The following is an 18,669-nucleotide window of genomic DNA, read 5'->3' on the forward strand; positions in this document are numbered from 1 at the left end:
AAAAAAAAATGAGGGGGGGGGGGGGGGGGACTTCCCCGGTGGTCCGGTGGTTGAGAGTCCACCTTCCAGTGCAGGGGATGAGGGCCCGAGCCCTGGTCGGGAAGCTGGGATCCCACATGCTGTGGGGCAACTGAGCCCGCGCTCTAGAGCCCGCGTGCCGCGACTGAGACCTGATGCAGCCAAATAAATTAATTAAAAAAATATATTTAAAAAAATTAAAAAATAACATAGGGGACTTCCCTGGTGACGCAGTGGTTAAGAATCCGCCTGCCAATGCAGGGAACACGGGTTCGAGCCCTGGTCCGGGAAGATCCCACATGCCACGGAGCAACTAAGCCTGTGAGCCACAAGTACTGAAGCCCTCACGCCTAGAGCCCGTGCTCCGCAACAAGGGAAGCCACTGCAATGAGAAGCCTGCGCACCGCAACGAAGAGTAGCCCCCGCTCGCCGCAACTACAGAAAGCCCACGCGCAGCAACGAAGACCCAACGCAGCCAAAAATAAATAAATAAATGTATAACAAAACAAAACAAAACAAAACATGGTTCCGTGTTGCAGGAATACAACTTCAGATGCAACCATAAAACCGGGCCACTTCTCTCATTTATGGACTCAAGCAACCTCTTTTCAAATATTTATGGAGAGGCTGTATTCTTGGAACACAAGTATAGTAGGATTCAGTTCTGCCTTCAATGAACTTGAATTTTCTAACTTTAGTGGTTTGTGATTTAAGTTGGATCCTGACAATAAGATAAGAGATGGAAGTGGAGGGTCTCCAAATGAACTATCAAGTCTAGTCCCTCTTCCCAACTCCAAACCCAGGAGGCTTCCCTGACTTTCCAACCTGAAATAAAAATAGGGCTGATTCCCAGCAGAGCCCAGGCCCCCAAAAGTTTTTTACAAGCACAGTAAGGAATTCCTTTCCCTTATCTTATCATCCCAAATAGTGTCCCACCCTCCCTAGCTGCGAGCCAGTGCCTGGGGAGAAAAAGGACTGGATCAGGTGGAGATTCCCCTGGGTATGTATACTCTTTCCTGTAAAGGGAGATTGTCTACCTATGCAAATCTAACACTTCAGGTCCGACTTCTGAGGGTGAGGAGGAAGGGAAGAGGTCACCTGTATTATGCAGGAAGCAAGGGGGGAATATATTTGCCTACATATATACATATATAAATATTTATTTATACAAAGACTGCCACAGAAAAATATATTGGAAACTGGCAATAATTGGTAGATAGGGTGAACAATGAGAGGGAGACACTTTTCACTGGCTTGTGCATATGTATTCTCTATTTGATAATGAATACACCATTTTTTAAAATAAATGTATGAAAAGGAAAAAAATCGCAAGGCCACAGGGGCGCTGTTTTGTTGGTGTAGGAGAATGATTTAGACACTGATTTTCCATTTATTTTCAGGAGGTAAGGGGTTACAACTGTTTGATCTAAAGCTGTATTCAGATAATTAAATGAGAATTACTGAAGGTGGTGATCATAGAGGTGTTTCAGTTTTCAGAGGAGAGAGATGCAGCGTTTCATTTTTAAAAAATGAGTCACGATTTATACAAAGTGTTATGGGCTGGGGAGGAAAAAAAGGAATTAGAAAAGACAAGCCCCTTGCCGTGCCATTGTTCCCACAATGCCGTGACTCGGATTCGAACCGAGGTTGCTGCGGCCACAACGCAGAGTACTAACCACTATACGATCACGGCGAGCTACCGGGGACCTGTCAGCGGCCCTTTCTCATTGTCGTCTTCAACAGTTAAAGGCCTTCCCATTCTGCACGTCACCAAAAGGTCCACCTATGGGGCGGGTTCCGGCCTAAGGCCGGGTCTGAGAATGCGCAGGCGCATTGCTCTCTTGTCAGTTGGTCTGGTTCTCTCCTGTTTTGGCCCATTAGCCACGGGAGGTGGGGATGATGCAGTGGGAAAGGGTGGGTTCCATGTAAAAGTTTAGGGGGTACCACTTGGGCATCCATAGACGGGACTGGCCGGAGCTGAGTGTTCACAAGCTGTGTAACTCTCATTCCTTGGAGGACGCCCATCTCCTCTGTCCCGGAGACCCTTCCAGCGACTCCAAACCTGCCGGGGTGCGCTCCTCAGGGCTTCTCTCTACGGATAATGTAGATGCCCGCAGAACTGGGCAGTCCACTTAGAAGGGACTCAGTGAACACACCCTGCCGTTCTCCCCGCCTCCAGCACCCGCTTCCTTGTTCTCTTATTCCCGCGACGGCCCTGACTCGTCCCTCCGCAGGGCTCCCGCCGGACCCGGTGCCCTCCTCTGTTGCGTCCCTGGGCGCAGCAGGGACTGGGTCTGATTTTTCTTCTTGTACATCAGTGCTCTCGTCTCCATGACGCCTAGAACCAGGCCGAGTCCACAGTAGGCAGTGGCTTTTTGCTAAAATGAGAACATACCCCTGGTTCTAACAAGTGAATGCAGAGAGACCACCGGTCTCTTCAGTGTTGTCTGCTCTAGTCACTGCCCCCCTTCAGAGCCGCCAGAGGGATCTTGCTAAACACGAATAGAATCCTCTCACTCCTCCGCCTCTCATCCCCGCCCCCGAGACTGCGGGAAATTTGTCCAGCTCATCCTGTGGCCTTCCCTCAGTGTCGTTTCCCATTCCCTAGTTACTTGCTTTCATTCACTCAACAAGTCCTTGAGAGGCGCCTGCTACCTGTCAGACCAGGGCCTGTGGGCGTAGTGGGGGTGGGGAAGAGAGAAGACTTACAAAGAGGAATTATGATTGTTTCTTTTGGAGCCCTTAGCACACGAGATAATCCTGGTTGCTTGACAATCCTGGCTGTTTGACAAATTCCCTTTCTGCCTTTAAGAGCTACTTCAAAGGTCACCTCCTCTGCGAAGCGTTCTCTTCCTATTATTGGGAGCCCGTTTTCAGTGTTGCTATGGACATTGGTACATATGTCAATTATAACATTTCTTGGCCTTGTGAGTGTTCTGTGCTTTGTCTGGGCTGGGCAGGATAACGTGCGTAGGCCAGGGTAAGCGGAAGCCTATATGCTTCCTAAGTCCAATTTAGCTAGACCTGGCGTAAACATTGTTTCCAACTGTCACAAGGGGATTGGGATCCATTTTCAAGGAAGTTATTACAAACAGAAGATAAAAATGGAGGAGAGCGTTAAAAAGCCGACCCCTTGCCGTGCCACTGCTCTCGCAATGCCGTGACTCGGATTCGAACCGAGGTTGCTGCGGCCACAACGCAGAGTACTAACCACTATACGATCACGGCGCGCTATTGGGGACCGGTGCACTTTTTTTTCTCGCCTAAGCTCTTCTCTGTTTACGGCCCCGCCCCTTTGCCATGTCACTGCTGGTTCCCGCCCATCTCTAACCTCGCCGCTCCCTGAAGGGACGCAGGCGCACTGCTCGCTTGCTTTCTAGATATCCGTAAGCACTCACCGGGCCGCCAGATCCCACTGCTTCATTACCGAGGCGTGTGTTTTCTGCGAGTTCCCTTTACTCCGCATCTCGAAGGAAGTTGTGCGGCTGGGTCCGAACTGATTTTCCTTCTTGTGGGATTTAAGAGGCGGCCCCATTCCTAGCAAGAGACCATTCAGATAGCGTGAGCGCCAGGACACGGTGGGTGTGATAGGGGCCCAGCGCCGCCATTCGGGCGACCCCCGGGCCTCACATTCGTACAGGCTGCGTGAGAGTCCCGGACGTAGGCCTGGCCTCCTAGGAGTCCTTTAGTTTGCAGAGGACTTTCATGTCCTCTCTTTCACGGGTCGTGCGGACGACCAGCAGAGACTTCGGCCAGGCGTCCACGGCGCCCCTACTCCACTTCGGGCTGGGCGCCAGGGCCAGAGGAGCCTGGTCGACAGTGAGCAGCTTGGGAAGGCGAGAGCGGCAGCCACCTATACGAGGACGACACTCAATGATCCGCTCCTCGTGGCGTCCCAGTAGCTCGCCGTGATCGTATAGTGGTTAGTACTCTGCGTTGTGGCCGCAGCAACCTCGGTTCGAATCCGAGTCACGGCATTGTGGGAACAATGGCACGGCAGGGCCGCCTTTTTAGATTCCGGAAGCCACATTCTTCGGCGGTTAGGCCCCAGCTGCTGCTTGACGTTAGGTCAGGGCCGAAATTATAATAACGCCGCAAAGGGTGAACGCAGGGTCTTCAGTGAATCAGCCAATCGTCATCTTCCTTCCCGTATGATTGTTTAATTTGGGGGAGGTTATTCCGTGTTGTACTCATTATCTTTCCTCATTTGGCCCCTGTCAATGGTGAAGTCATCTACTGGGTTTTCTTAAAAGCTCTCACACTCGCTAAAACGTCAATACTTTGGAGTGCAGGGATTATAGGAATACTGTGCAAACATTTATTAAGCGTTAGAAGAGTGCAGAGTAGACAATACAGTGTGACGAGTGAAAACTGACTGCTCTGGAGGTGCTGGTTCCCGTAGCCACTATGACGGTGCGAAAGAGGACTTTGTGGCCTCCATCTCCACAGCCTCCTGGGTGAGGATATTCTCGTTGAGGATTTTTCCTAATCTGCCTCAGGTTTAGAGCAAATTTTATTTGTTACTTTGTTTTATGAGCACTTAAAAAATCTAGACTCAACAAATTTAGGTCTGTCATTTAGGCATTAGGCAAAAATGGAAATATGTTTTGGATTTGGCTCTCAGGTGGCTGGCAGCGGCTGTATCACTGTCAAGGAGGGAATGAGATAGGACTCAGTGAGCAATGAGCCTCTCCAGCTTCTCCCAGGGAGCCTGGGGGTGGCACAGCAAGTCAGGAAGCATTCCTGGGAGAGATGGACATTGCAGTGGGGTTGTGCTCCGTTTACTGACAGTCTGTCAACAAAGGCTTACTGAACAGCCTGTAAAGCAAGAAACTGTGGAGGGCTATAATTTTCCAGGTCTCCCCACTCCCACTTCCATAAGTTTGATGACTTTAAAGCCACCCGACAGGACAGCTCAGACCATGAGAGAATAGAATGAAGGAAGGTGAGCCTGAGAACTTGCCAGACTTTGGACACTGATTTAAGTGTTATATGTATAGAAAATCAACATCACCAGCAAAAAAAGAACCAGCCAACAGAAATGTGACAACTTCTGTTCCTCTGACCGCTTACCAAATAACTGTACTGAAGTTTTTAAAAATCTGTAGCCTAGAATAAGATGTCAGGGTGGGAAGCAAGGAAAGGATCCAGCTTTTTCTCTGATGGCCCTCCCTCCAACCCCCATTCCTCTCCTGCTGGTGCTTCAGTGCTGGGCAATGAGCTGCTCTCAGAATCTGGGGAGAAATTCTGGGGCAACCACTTCCTAAGAGTATTTTGAGTAAAAACAGTCAACCAAGAAAATAAAAACTACAAACATATATCAATGGAGGTAACCCACTCTAGCCATACACATCCATCCAAGGCAACTGAAGTGTATTTGAGGGCAGGAATGCACTAAAGAAATCTGAACAGAAAGTTCCCAGTTGCAGGAAGAGTAACAGAAGGGGAAGGTGCTCTCCTAACTTCTGCTTGGCAGGTATGCAATTATCCATGGAGATGGGTGCATCCAGCTATCAAAATGTCATAATATCCTCTTCTCAGGTCGCTCACTCGATTCCCCTTGCTCTGATTTCAGGCCCCCAAACAGACTTTTGGTAATGATTTGCCAGCCCACGTAGACATTCCTGCAGGGAAAGTATTGCTCTGAACAAGTTTCTGATTAGTTGACGTTTGTTCTTCTTACTGTTGGCATTTGGTTTAGACTCTTAAGAGTCTGGCTGGTATGATTCATTTCCCTTGAGTCTGCTTATCTCTGGGTGTACTGACAAAATGGAGTTTCCAGGCTGACAAAGCTGAGAGCTAGAGATTCTGGCCTGGGATGAGAGACTGCTGCTCTGGGACACCCTCTGAGCAGTCAGTCAGCTCCCTCCCCTTGACCTCTTGATTTAAACCACGTTTTGCAGTTTCTGATTCAGGGAATGTGTCCTTTCCCCTAACCCTTCCAGCTGGAGGTCGGAGCTTTTCTCTAGGGTCTCAGCACCAGGCAAGAGGCAGGCAAACCTTCAAGGGACAAACCTTGAAGGGGAGAAATGTACTTCATAAGCTTCAGAGCGTTTACTTAAATGATCAACCCCGTGGCTTGCTGGTCAGACTTGGTACATCTGGGAGCTGCTACTGCTGTAGCTGCCAGTCACCACAAGGGTGCAGTACAGACTGGACCAGCATCCTTTGGTGTCACCCGGAAGCTAGTTCAGATTCAGAATCTTGGTCCCCAACCCAGAACTACTGCATCAGAACCTTCATTTTAACAAGATTCTCTCCAGATTATTCATTTGCACCTTAAAGTTTGAGATGCTGGTCTGCTCTAGAAAACTATCTGGCTCTGATGCAGCCCTTCATTATTTACCTTGTGAGTACTTGGGGTTACTAGAAAGGACCTGCCTGAGTCTGCTGGGCCTCATCGTCTACTGGGCTTCACTGATGAGGGTGACATTGAGGTTTTGAGAAGAAGATGGAGTTCTGGGAGGGAGACACCGAGGGCCCATGTTTGGGAGCATCTAGGAAGGAGGCAGCAGCCCTGGACTTCCACTAGGAGGTACTGCACCCCAGGAAGTGGATGTAGAATGCTGAGGCTGGATAAAACTTAGTCTAGAAGGTACCACCTTGGATTTAGTCCCTATAACACTGAGCCCATTCCTCAGGGAGTCTCTGGATATTTAGGACTCAAGTTCCAGTCATTCATTCATTCAGTAAACTAGCATATTTTAGCTCTTAAAGTGCTGTACCTCATGGGGAGCTGCAAAGCTGTATATGATCCTTTTTGCCCAAAATAGTTTATTTTCCAGCTGAAAGAAAATGCTAGTCCACAGGCAACAGCCAGAAAACAACACAAGGAATGCTGTAGAAGAGACATCTCTTGCTGCAATGGAAGGAGACTCTCCAAGGAAGAGCTAACATAAACTTCCAGAATTGTAAAATAATTGAAGTTTATTTTCAGCAATTCCAGCACCCTCATTCTGATCCCCTTCTACCTCTTTGTGTTGTCCTTATCTCATTCATTCTCGTTCATTTGATCAACAGTATTTACTAACAGCCTACTATGTGCTAGGCACTGTTCTAGGTTCTGGGGTTATAGTAATGAATAAGACAGATTGGTTGTTCTCATAGACCGATAGTCTAGTGCAGTAATCAGAAAGGAATGTTAAATAAAAAATAAACAAAAGAACGTGTGCCAATGGAAAATAACGTGATATAGTGTCATCCTGTTCCCTGCCTGTTATCTGCCCATGTACCCCATCAGCTCCTTTGTCTGTACAAAGTAAGATGACTGATAATAGTAAGTGTTACCTTTTAATAGGGATGGAAGTTTTACACTAAAAAGATAAACTCTCACCCAGAGTGGCCCACATGTGTCATAAAGAGCCTTCAGATATGAGGCAGTCTTGTTTGGACAGCGTGAGGAAGACTCCGTGGTGACCTGCGTGGACCTGCAATATAATCCAATACAAGCAGGTGGATGCTGAGGGCCAATGAGCAGGACCAGATGACCCCATAGGTAAGTCAAGAACTTGCCAAGGGCACAAGGAAAACAAAACATCCACCCAAGAAATAAGTAAATTTTTTGAATGAATAAAAAGCAGTGAAGTGATCAATTTCAGGAGAAAAAAAAAAAAAAACCCAGAACTTGTTGGGAAAAAATAAACTGTAAAATAATTATTTAAAAAACTTTCAGTTACATATGAGGCAACATAATTTTTTCAGTGCTTAAGACCTTGGGAAGTTTAATCCAGCCCCATTGACACACTAAATCAGTCCCCTGGATCAGAGATGCAACCCCTAGGGAAAGAAAGGGAGGAGGGGACCCTGAATTAAGACGTATTTCTGTCACTAGGTCGAACGTACTTGGATAGATAATAAATTTGGTAAGCAAAGAAGTAAAATTGCATATTTTTTGCGTTCTTGAGTTTGTCAACTGAGATGTGCACCTCATATACGTGCCAAGTGACTAGCATAGAGGTGCTCAATATACATTAGTTGGTCTCTTCTTCCCAGGTACTTCTCTCTACACCCACAAAAGAAAAAGCCATGGGAAGATCCTACAGGACATTTCCTGTCATGAGGCCTAAAACTCATTCTTGAGTCAAGAAGATTGCAGGAGCCACCTCTCAGAAGCAAAGGTCAAAATCAGTGGTTTCCAAACATTCTAGAGCTGACAAAACAGGGATGAATTTTTCATCATGGAATGAGAAAAAATAAGGTTGATGTGGTAGGCTTTTCAAAAGGCTAAATGTGTTTAATTCAAAGAACTATTCTCTAGGCTAAGGTTATGGTCTTCCTACTTTTGAGGTGTTATAGTGACTTTTGAAAAAGATAATAATTTTTTTAAAGTCTTTAAATTTGAAAAAATTAAAAACTGGCAATCCTATTTTGGTCTCCAAAATTACTTTTGAAGTTTTACTGGTCAGTGAAATCTAAAAGTACAAAGCTCACTACAGAGCCTGGAGAGCAAAGCATCAGACTGAGAAGAGATGGTCCTCAGTTTGTAGTGGTTCTGCAGAGAAATGCTCAGAGGGAGAAGGGTCCCTGTTCTGTCAGGCAATGGTCCAGGCTAACTCCTATCCACCCACCTAACAAATAGTAGTCCCTAGTATGATCTGTGCTAGGCCTTGGAGATACAAATTTGAATAAAACATTCTTAGAGATCATGTCAGTGCAGGGTTAATCAGATGAGTGAAGAAGTAATTACAGCTATATACATACAAAGTATATTGGAACTTAAATCATTCATTCCTCCAGGATATGACATTTGAGCTGGGTTCCAAGGCATGCAGAGTAGTTTTCCTGGCAGAGAAGGGGAAAGGGTATTCTAGGCAGAGAGAAAGGCAGAAACAAAGGCCAGGAAGTGTGAACAAACAGCATAGGGAAAGATAAAGCTGTGACATAAGATATGGAGGGGAGATGTACTCTGTACATCTGTACAATGTAAGTTGTGAATTAAGTTTTATCTGAGGACCTTACTGAGGACTATAACCCAGGAAACAGCCTTTCAGATAGCTCTGAGGAACTGCTCCAAAGAGGTAAGGGAGGAGCCAGGATATATATAAACTTTTTTGCTGGGAAAACGTAGTCAAGCATCAAAAGATTACTGCTAATTACAACAAACAGGTATCTCAAGTTAGCGACTTTAGTGCTTTTCTGTGTCTGGGAAAATACAAGCATCTGAATCCATTTGAAAATTTTTCTTAGATATGCATCTTAACTATCTAAAGGCCAGTGTACCCAAAGCATAGAATGTTTCCTGTTTTTCTTCATCCTGAATTCCCCTAAGGGCACACTGGCAGTGGGCAACTGCAGTAGCTGATGGCCTGATCCTTGTAGAACTGGAACGGCAGGAAACATTTTTTTTTCTTAATAGAGAGCAAGGGTGGAGCCAAATTGATGAATCTCTTGCCCCTATTGAGACAGGCCTTTGCCCTGGAGGCTGGTGGATCTTGACATTTTGTGGTAACTTATTGCTTTGGGGATCCCTTGAAAGTTATATGCTTGTTCTCCAAAATAGTGCAGCTATGATAGAGTGTCAGGAATTCACAGAGGCTTTTTTTTTTTAATTGAAGCACAGTTGATTTACAATGTTGTGGCAGTCTCTGCTGTCCAGCAGAGTGACTCAGTTACACACATAGAGACATGCTTTTTTAAAATATTCTTTTCCATTATGGTTTATCCCAGGAGATTGGATATAGTTCTATGCACAGAGGCTCTCTTATAAGCATTGTGGGACCATTTAAATCTCCAGTTCTAAGCAGAAGAGGGACATAATCGCATCTTCCTTTTAGAAAGGTGAGGTGTAAATGGGTAATTATTGACAAAAGTCTTAATTCAAAGGAGAGATAGAAGAGGATCTCAGCCCCCTGGTCTGGTGGTTGACGTTGGGGCTTGGGGACTAATCTAGGGGGAGAGGCTCTTCCCTCACATCACACCCAAACGTGTTTCCTCTTGAGCTCAGAGGGGATGGACATGTTGGATGAAGGGAATGAATGTGAAGCTTGAGAGAAGCTCTAATATCAAGGGTGGAATATTTTCTAGAATTACAGTAGTCAAATAGTATGAAAATAGATGTATCCGTGTTACCCTTATGTATATGTACTATATTGTTAGTATTGAGATGTGGATATGCAAATTCAAATGTAACTTTAAGTTAAGAGGGAGAAACACATGCACAGGTTGCAACAAACTGACTTGACCCTTACTTTTCCCAACTTCCTCATAAATTTCAGAGTCAAAATACTTCTGTGTCATGACTGCTCTTTGGTTCAGTAGCCTCAGACTGAGTCTAGATGAATTCCTTTCTTACCATATCATCAAAGCTACTAAGAACTCCTTTTCCACTTAATTCTCTTTATATCAAATGCTCTGAGAGAACTTGTTGTGGTTTTAAAATATGTTCACAAATTCTTTGATACTCCTCTCATCCAGAGGTAGAGCTTTATTTCCCTCCCTGGACTGAGGGCTGGACTTAGTGACTCCTTCAAACAAATAGAATGAAGTAGAAGTGTTGGTGTTTCATTTTCTAGATGAGGTCATAAAGTGCATGTCGCTTCCTTTTTGCTCTCTCTCAGATCACTAGCTCTGAAGGAAGCCAGCCGCCATGTGAAGAGGACACTCAAGCAATCCCATGGAGAGACCCACGAGGTGAGGAACTGAGGTCTTCTGCCACAACAGCCATTAAAGAAATGAGATTTTTGGCCAATAGCCATGTGAGTGAGCCACCTTGAAAGCAGATCCTCCAGCCTCAGCCAGAACTTCAGATGACTGCAGCCCTGGCTGACATCTTGACTGCAATTTCATGAGAAACCCTGAACCAAAACCACTCATCTAAGTCATTTCCAAATTCCTGAGTTAAGTAACTGTGAGATACCCAATGTTTGTCATTTTAAGCTGCTAAATTTTCAGGTAATTGTTACACTGTGATAGATAATTAATACAGATTTTGTTACCAGAGGTGGGGCGCTGCCATAACAAAAACCCAGAATGTGAAAGTGGCTTTAGAACTCGGCAGACACTGGAAAAACTTTGAGGAGAGTGTTAGTCTAAGTCCAAATAGCCTTGAAGAGACTAGCTTCCTCAGTTTCTCCATCTGTAAAATGAAGGAGTTGGGCTGGATGAATACCTAAATATTTTATAATTCTCTTAATCTTTATCTAATCAAGGTTCTATAAATAATATTACCCTAAACAAAGTAGTTATAGGAGACAGCTAATAACTGACCCAAGGCATAATTCCCCAAGGCGTAGCTCCACAACAGAGACAAGAGGCCCTGCACCTGACTTTTGTGCTGTCTGTAAACCTAGTTTCAGCCTGGTTTAATCTCAGGAAACTGAAGCTGGCTCTACCTTTAACAGGTTGCTTCAACAGCTCACAACCACATGCCCCAAAAGGAGTAGGGGTTTCTGATTCTTTAACAAAGGCTGGTCCTTTGTTAAAGATGAAGGTTCTTTATATTCGTTCTTCACCTCAATGATTTAACTAAAAGGTCCAGAATAAAATTGTTTTTCTTCTTACCACTGAATTTTACAAATCTCTGTCCTTGTATATATTGCTAGTGTCATCCTGTCACTGGATGGGACACCTTCAGGGGCCCAAGAGTGGGCTCTTGTCCAACAGTCAGAAATGAATTGTCCGAGGAGACACACGTACTGACAAAGCAAGAGATTTTATTGAAAAGGGGCGCTCAAGTGGAGAGCAGCAGGATAAGGGAACCCAGGAGAACTGCTCTGCCTTGTGACTTGCAGTCTCAGGTTTTATGGTGGCGGGGTTAGCTTTCCACGTCATTTCTGGCCAATCATCTTGCTTGTGCCTTCATTTGGTCCGGCTCAGGGCCCTTCCTGGTGGTGCGCGCATCTCTCAGTCACAATGGTTTTCATCGTGAGGGTTTCTGGGAGGTTGGCAAGACATATTATGGACTCGTGTCTCCTCCCCTTCTTGGCCCCTCGTGGGTTTTCCCTGGGTTGATTTTGGACCCTTCACTGGTTGTGTGTTCTTTTCAAGCATCCTGAGGTGGGAGACTTAAGCAAATCTTTTATTGTTGTGCCTGGCCAGGGTGGGCAGTTTCCTTAACAATACTATCATTAATTTGCTTGGGTCTCAGAAGGCCTTAGTACAGATTTCATGACTCTTGAAAAGAAAATTGTTGGAATGCTTTATTTATATATAAACCATATTCATAAGTTATTCAGATATATATGAATGGCTATTTTGGCAGGGCAAACCCCAGCAATTTTTAATGGGCCCTAAAGAAACAATTGTTGGGTCTGTGCTGAGCGATTTAGGGTCCTGCTTTCCTGGAAACCAGCAAGGCAATGAAGGCTCAGCCACTAGACAACAGAGTATCTTTTTTTTTTTTTTTTTAACATCACATTTTTTAAAAATTCAAACAGAAAGTCACAAAAATTATAATCATCCTCATCAGTTCACTCAGTCCCATGTAATTAATTTATTTTTCATCTTGATCTTTTGTTAGCACTTTTATGAATTCATCAGTTTTCCATTAGAGTTCTGAAAATGCTTATTCATTCAGTTCAGCAGTATAGTCAGTTACCAGAAACCTGTACTTGTCAGAGTCTTTTCCACGAATTCCTTGAAGATGAAACCCTTTTATAGGAACATTTTTGCAAAAGCATCAGAGTACACCCAGAACTGTCTGTAAATGACAAAAGACTTAAAAATGACCACGGTTAAAGATTCGATGAAAGTTCATAATAATGCAATTGACAAGGAAATTTAGTTATTTCTGAGATATACATTTTAAAGTAATAACTAAAATTATGACTTATAACATTATACCAGAACATATAAGATTTTTAGGAATTGCATGCAATGTCTGAAACATTTATATTAACATATTTCCATACAAATAACACAAAGAAAGTTTAGTATTAGTTGTTTTTTTATTTTTGAATTTTATTTTATTTTTTTATACAGCAGGTTCTTATTAGTCATCAATTTTATACACATCAGTGTATAAATCACCCAATTCATCACCATCAACACCACCCCGCCCCCTGCCGCTTTCCCCACTTGGTGTCCATACGTTTGTTCTCTACATCTGTGTTTCAATTTCTGCCCTGCAAACCGGTTCATCTGTACCATTTTTCTAGGTTCCACATATATGCGTTAATATACGATATTTGTTTTTCTCTTTCTGACGTCCTTCACTCTGTATGACTGTCTCTAGATCATCCACGTCTCCACAAATGACCCAATTTCGTTCCTTTTTATGGTTGAGTAATATTCCATTGTATGTATGTACCACATATTCTTTATCCATTCGTCTGTCGATGGGCATTTAGGTTGCTTCTGTGACCTGATTATTGTAAATAGTGCTGCAATGAACATTGGGGTGCATGTGTCTCTTTGAATTATAGTTTTCTCTGGGTATATGCCCAGTAGTGGGATTGCTGGATCATATGGTAATTCTGTTTTTAGTTTTTTAAGCGACCTCCATACTGTTCTCATTAGAGGCTGGGAATTTACATTCCCACCAACAGTGCAAGAGGGTTCCTTTTTTTCCACACCCTCTCCAGTATTTGTTATTTGTAGATTTTCTGATGATGCCCATTCTAACAGGTGTGAGGTGATACCTCATTGTAGTTTTACATCAGTGTCTTATAGTTTTCTGCATACAGGTCTTTTGTCCCCCTAGGTAGGTTTATTCCTAGGTTTTTTGTTTGTTTTTTTTGTGGTACACGGGCGTCTCACTGTTGTGGCCTCACCCATTGTGGAGCACAGGCTCCGGACGTGCAGGCTCAGCGGTCATGGCTCACGGCCCCAGCCGCTACGCTAGGACTTCCAAAAACTATGTTGAATAATAGTGGTGAGAGTGGACATCCTTGTCTTGTTCCTGATCTTAGAGGAAATGCTTTCAGTTTTTCACCATTGAGAATGATGTTTGCTGTGGGGTTGTCTTATATGGCCTTTATTATGTTGAGGTAGTTTCCCTCTATGCCCACTTTCTGGAGAGTTTTTATCATAAAAGGGTGTTGAATTTTGTCAAAAGCTATGTTCCACAGGCTGCAGGATTGTAGTTTTTCTTGCTTCTGCTGTCTACCCTCTGGTGGATGAGGCTATCTACGAGGCTTATGTAAGTTTCCTGATGGGAGGGACTGGTGGTGTGTAGAGCTGACTGTTGCTCTGGTGGGCAGAGCTCAGTAAAACTTTAATCCACTTGACTGTGGATGGGTGGGGCTGGGTTCCTTCCCTGTTGGTTTTTTGGCCTGAGGCAACCCAACACTGGAGCCTACCTGGGCTCTTTGGTGGGGCTAATGACAGACTCTGGGAGGACTCATGCCAAGGAGTACTTCCCAGAACTTCTGCTACCAGTGTCCTTGTCCCCACGGTGAGCCACAGCCATACCCCGCCTCTGCAGGAGACCCTCCAATACTAGCAGGTAGGTCTGGTTCAGTCTCCCATGGGGTCACTGCTCCTTCCCCTGGGTCCCGATGCGCACACTACTTTGTGGGTGCCCTCCAAGAGTGGAGTCTCTGTTTCCCCCAGTCCTGTCGAAGTCCTGCAGTCAAATCCCATTAACCTTCGAAGTCTGATTCTCTAGGAATTCCTCCTCCAGTTGCTAGACCCCCAGGTTGGGAAGCCTGATGTGGGGCTCAGAGCCTTCACTCCAGTGGGTGGACTTCTGTGGTATAAGTGTTCTCCAGTTTGTGAGTCACCCACTCAGCAGTTATGGGATTTGATTTTACTGTGATTGCACCCCTCCTACTGTCTTATTGTGGCTTCTCCTTTGTCTTTGGATGTGGGGTATCTTTTTTGGTGAGTTCCATTGTCTTCCTGTCGATGATTGTCCAGCAGCTAGCTGTGATTCTGGTGTTCTCACCAGAAGGAGTGAGAGCACATCCTTCTACTCCGCCATCTTGGTTCCTCCTGACAACAGAGTATCTTGAAATTCTACAGAACAGCTGGTGACTGACCCTAAGACATTTCCAAGGTTGCAAATGCCCAACATTTTAATGACGCAGAAGGTTGGGATTGGAAAATATGTAGAAAATAAGTCTGGTAACACTTCCTAACAATTTCATAGAAAAACCCTTATGTTTCCAGTGGTCTCTTTCTAGGTGCCCTCCTAAGCAGTTGGTTGTGTATCAGTGTGGAAAGGGCAGTAGTCTTTGTGATTAATGTCCAGCACTATGGCTACCCCAAGACATGGCAGTGATACAGGTACAGTTGTCAGTCAACAGAGTTCTCCCACCTCCTGTCTCTGGCCAACTTACATACTCCTCCCCTCCCCCTTCAGCCTATTCTAATAGAGTGCCCTCCTGCTACCGTCTTCCTACCCTGCCCCCCCGCACATATAAATGTATAACTTTCTAATCAGGTCCCATACCCTGGGGCCCTGTTCTTTAATTTCTAAGATAATCAATTAATCATTTAAGGTCTTATCTTAAATGCTTTATAATAGTTTATTAACCTTTGCTGAGGATTATGCTTTGCCAGCATCAAGTACTTTATTGTAGTTTTCTATCTTCTGGGAAATAGGGGAAAAACTATCAAGTCAACAACCTGGTTTGCTGATTTTAGCTTCATACTCTTGTAGACACCAGCTCTGGTTCCTAAGCTCTCCCTCCCAGGGCTCTTGAACCTTCTTTCCTCCAATTAAATATATCTCTTTATCCAGTTCCCTTCAGAAGGAGCCAGGTGACCTAGTAAGTTGTTGAAGGGTGTTAACAATATTATCCTCCTACCCCAAAGTAACATGATCATTTTAATGGAGACATCTTTTTTTTTTTAGATTTAATCCTCACAAAACCCCTTTCAGATAGATACTGTTAACATCCTTATTTCAAACATGCTTTTGCCTCATCACCAGTAACTAGCAGAGCCTGGGTTTGAAACCAGGAAGTATAGCTCCAGAGTTAATGGAGACATCTTAAGCCCAGCCCACCTCCTTGATGCTGAGACCCTGAGACAAAGACAGACTAAGAGAGAAGACTCTCTGTACCACCAGGGCTTCATAGTATACCTGGATCTTCAAAGCATTCTTGTCATGCAGAATCTGCCTCATTTGTGACTTAATATTTAAGACATGGCAAAGGAGAAATGGAGTGTGAGAAAAAGCAGTGTTGTGTCCATTTGTGTGAAATAAAAGATATATAACAGGAAGAAATTTGGCTTGGGTAAGAGTGGGCCTAGAAGGTATGTCTGCTCATTAGAACCTCTCTGAGCATAAATCTTGAAGCATTATAGAGGAAGCAGGTGTCTTGTTCTGCTCAGGTTGTCATAACAAAATACCATAGACTGGGTGGCTAAACAACAGAAATTAATTTGTGCTGGCCAATTTATTTTCTGGCGAGAACTCCATGCCTGACTTGCAGATGGCCACCTTTTCGCTTTGTCCTCACATGGTGGAGAGAGAGTGACCACTCTGGTGTCTCTTCTTATAAGAACGCTAATCCTATTGGATTAGGGCCCTGCCCTTATGACCTTATTAAACCTTAATTACTTCCTTACTATAAATATAGTCACATTAAGGTTTAGGGGTTCAACATATGAATTTGGTGGGGAGTGTGGGGAAGGGACACAATTCAGCACATTAGCAGCAGGGAAGGCTTAATCCAGACCCCTTGCTCTGTGCCCAGAAAGATGGGGGCATGTCCTCCAATGGTAGAGCCAGCATTCTACTATTTTGGAAGCAGGGATTAGAGGCAGGGGTGAGGCTTATAAATCTCTGCTAGGAGCTAAAGGGCACCCTGGGTACATGTAGTGATACAGTATTTAGTGTTCCCTTCACACATTCTGCTGCCTATCTCTCAGCATCAGAAGTTCATTTGCTCAGAAGCTCTAACAACTGTGGCCCACAGGTCCACAGCCTGGGGCCAATAGGTGTTCAATTTTAGGGTCTTGAGAAGGACTTCCTGGCCTCCAATATTCATTTAGTCAACAACTAAAGAGCCAGGCAATGATCTAGGCACCGAGGAAGTAATCCTGAATCAGACAAAGTCTACCTCCCTCATTTGCTCACCATTCTTCAAAGCCCTTTACAGAGCACAGAAACTATATGGTTACTTCCTGACTTTGGTTCCCAGGGAAGCAGCCAACCTCAGGTCTTTTCCTGAGGACAGATTTTGATCAGGCTGGAGAGGAGGAAGACAGAGGATGGAGAAAAGGAAAAAGAGAGAGGGGCCTTTACCTCCAAAGACTCTTTTTTCTGGCTTCCTGTTTATCTGTGCTGTCCTTAGTACATGTCTCAGACATGGCCCCTCCTCTCTACGCCCCCGTCTGACCCAGGTTGGACCCCATTTCCCTCTCCTTCTCTCAGGTGATATGCACAATGGTTTCCTGGGAAAGGCTTGCGGAGGTGGAGAGGAGAGGAGGGAAGCGAGGAGAGGAGGGAAGCGAGGAGATGGTAGCAACCACTCTGTTCCATCTTTCTCACAGGCAGGTCCTACTCTTTTAGGCCATGGAGTCAACAGGACTGGAAAAGTTCTTGAGAACTTGACGTACAGACTAAATCACAGGCAGAGTTTGCAGACTTCAAAGCTAGCTCAGCCCCCCTGCCCTTCCCTACTGTCAGAATTGCCTTAATTCCCTTCAGGAGAATGCCATTATACTTATCTTCATTGCTTCACTGCTTGTGGAAGGCTTTATCAGTAACTAGAGAAGCTTCCTGAGGAGATGTGAACTGAGGGGCTGAATCAGTGCTCCAGCTACAATGCTCCTATCAGCACCCTCTGATTAGGGGAGACAAGGAAATTTTGAAACCTACCGACTGGGAGTTTGTGATTCTCCTTGAGAAATACCCAACTGTCTGGATTCAAAACTAAGATTTCCACTTAACAGAAGTTGAGCAAGTTGCTTAACCTCTCTAAGTCCTGGTTTTTATAAAATAGGGGTTTTAAAAAGCAGTAACTATCGGACTTCCCTGGTGGCACAGTGGTTAAGAATCTGCCTGCCAATGCAGGGGACACAGGTTCAAGCCCTGGTCCGGGAAGATCCCTCGTGCCATGGAGCAACTAAGCCTGTGTGCCACAACTACTGAGCCTGTGTGCCACAACTACTGAAGCCCGCATGCCTAGAGCCCATGCTCTACAACAAGAGAAGCCACTGCAATGACAAGCCCATGCACTGCAACGAAGAGTAGCACCCCCAGCTCACGGCAACTGGAGAAAGCCCATGTGCAGCAATGAAGACTCAACGCAGCCAAAAATAAATAAGTAAATTTATTTAAAAAAAAAAAAAGGCAGTCATTATCTTGGAGGAGGTTGGGAGGATTCAGTGAGATAATGCATGAAAGGTCCTTGGCTCAGAGCTTGGAACCAAGTAAGCTCTCCCTAAAGGTTAACTATTTTTATTAATAATAACTGAGTTTTTGGTAATCACATTAGGACATGCTTTGTATGAGCCTTTTCTCTCTCCCCCCTAAAGGCCTCTGTCAAGTTCCACTGAGCTCATTCAGTGCTCTGACATGGAGCTTGACAAAACCTCATCAGTGTCTGGACTGGGCCCGTGGTGCCTGGGTGCCTAGCTTCAGCAAGACCTCCCAGGCAGTCACCACTAAGGTTGCATTCTCCTATTATGAAGATAGGGGATATACACTGATACTTGCTGTACTATTTCAAAGAGTTATTGCCAGGATCCAGTGTGTCAATGTACAGGAATGTAATCCATGCAAGGAAAAAAAGCCATACAGATTCAGTGCAATACCTT

At 44.8% G+C, this 18,669-nt stretch overlaps 3 non-coding genes across 3 annotated transcripts; 1 reads left to right on the top strand and 2 right to left on the bottom strand.

The window, feature by feature from the left end:
- Window positions 1–1,639: 1,639 nt before the first annotated feature.
- TRNAH-GUG (transfer RNA histidin (anticodon GUG)) lies at window positions 1,640–1,711 on the bottom strand. Its single transcript has one exon. It is a non-coding gene; the product is annotated as a tRNA-His (tRNA).
- A 1,463-nt stretch (window positions 1,712–3,174) lies between these two features.
- On the bottom strand, window positions 3,175–3,246 carry TRNAH-GUG (transfer RNA histidin (anticodon GUG)). The gene has a single exon. It is a non-coding gene; the product is annotated as a tRNA-His (tRNA).
- A 677-nt stretch (window positions 3,247–3,923) lies between these two features.
- On the top strand, window positions 3,924–3,995 carry TRNAH-GUG (transfer RNA histidin (anticodon GUG)). The gene has a single exon. It is a non-coding gene; the product is annotated as a tRNA-His (tRNA).
- The last annotated feature ends 14,674 nt before the right edge of the window (window positions 3,996–18,669 follow it).

This window comes from Neophocaena asiaeorientalis, unplaced genomic scaffold (genome assembly GCF_003031525.2).
Source record: "Neophocaena asiaeorientalis asiaeorientalis breed wild unplaced genomic scaffold, Neophocaena_asiaeorientalis_V1.1 scaffold713, whole genome shotgun sequence".
Lineage (NCBI taxonomy): Eukaryota > Metazoa > Chordata > Mammalia > Artiodactyla > Phocoenidae > Neophocaena > Neophocaena asiaeorientalis.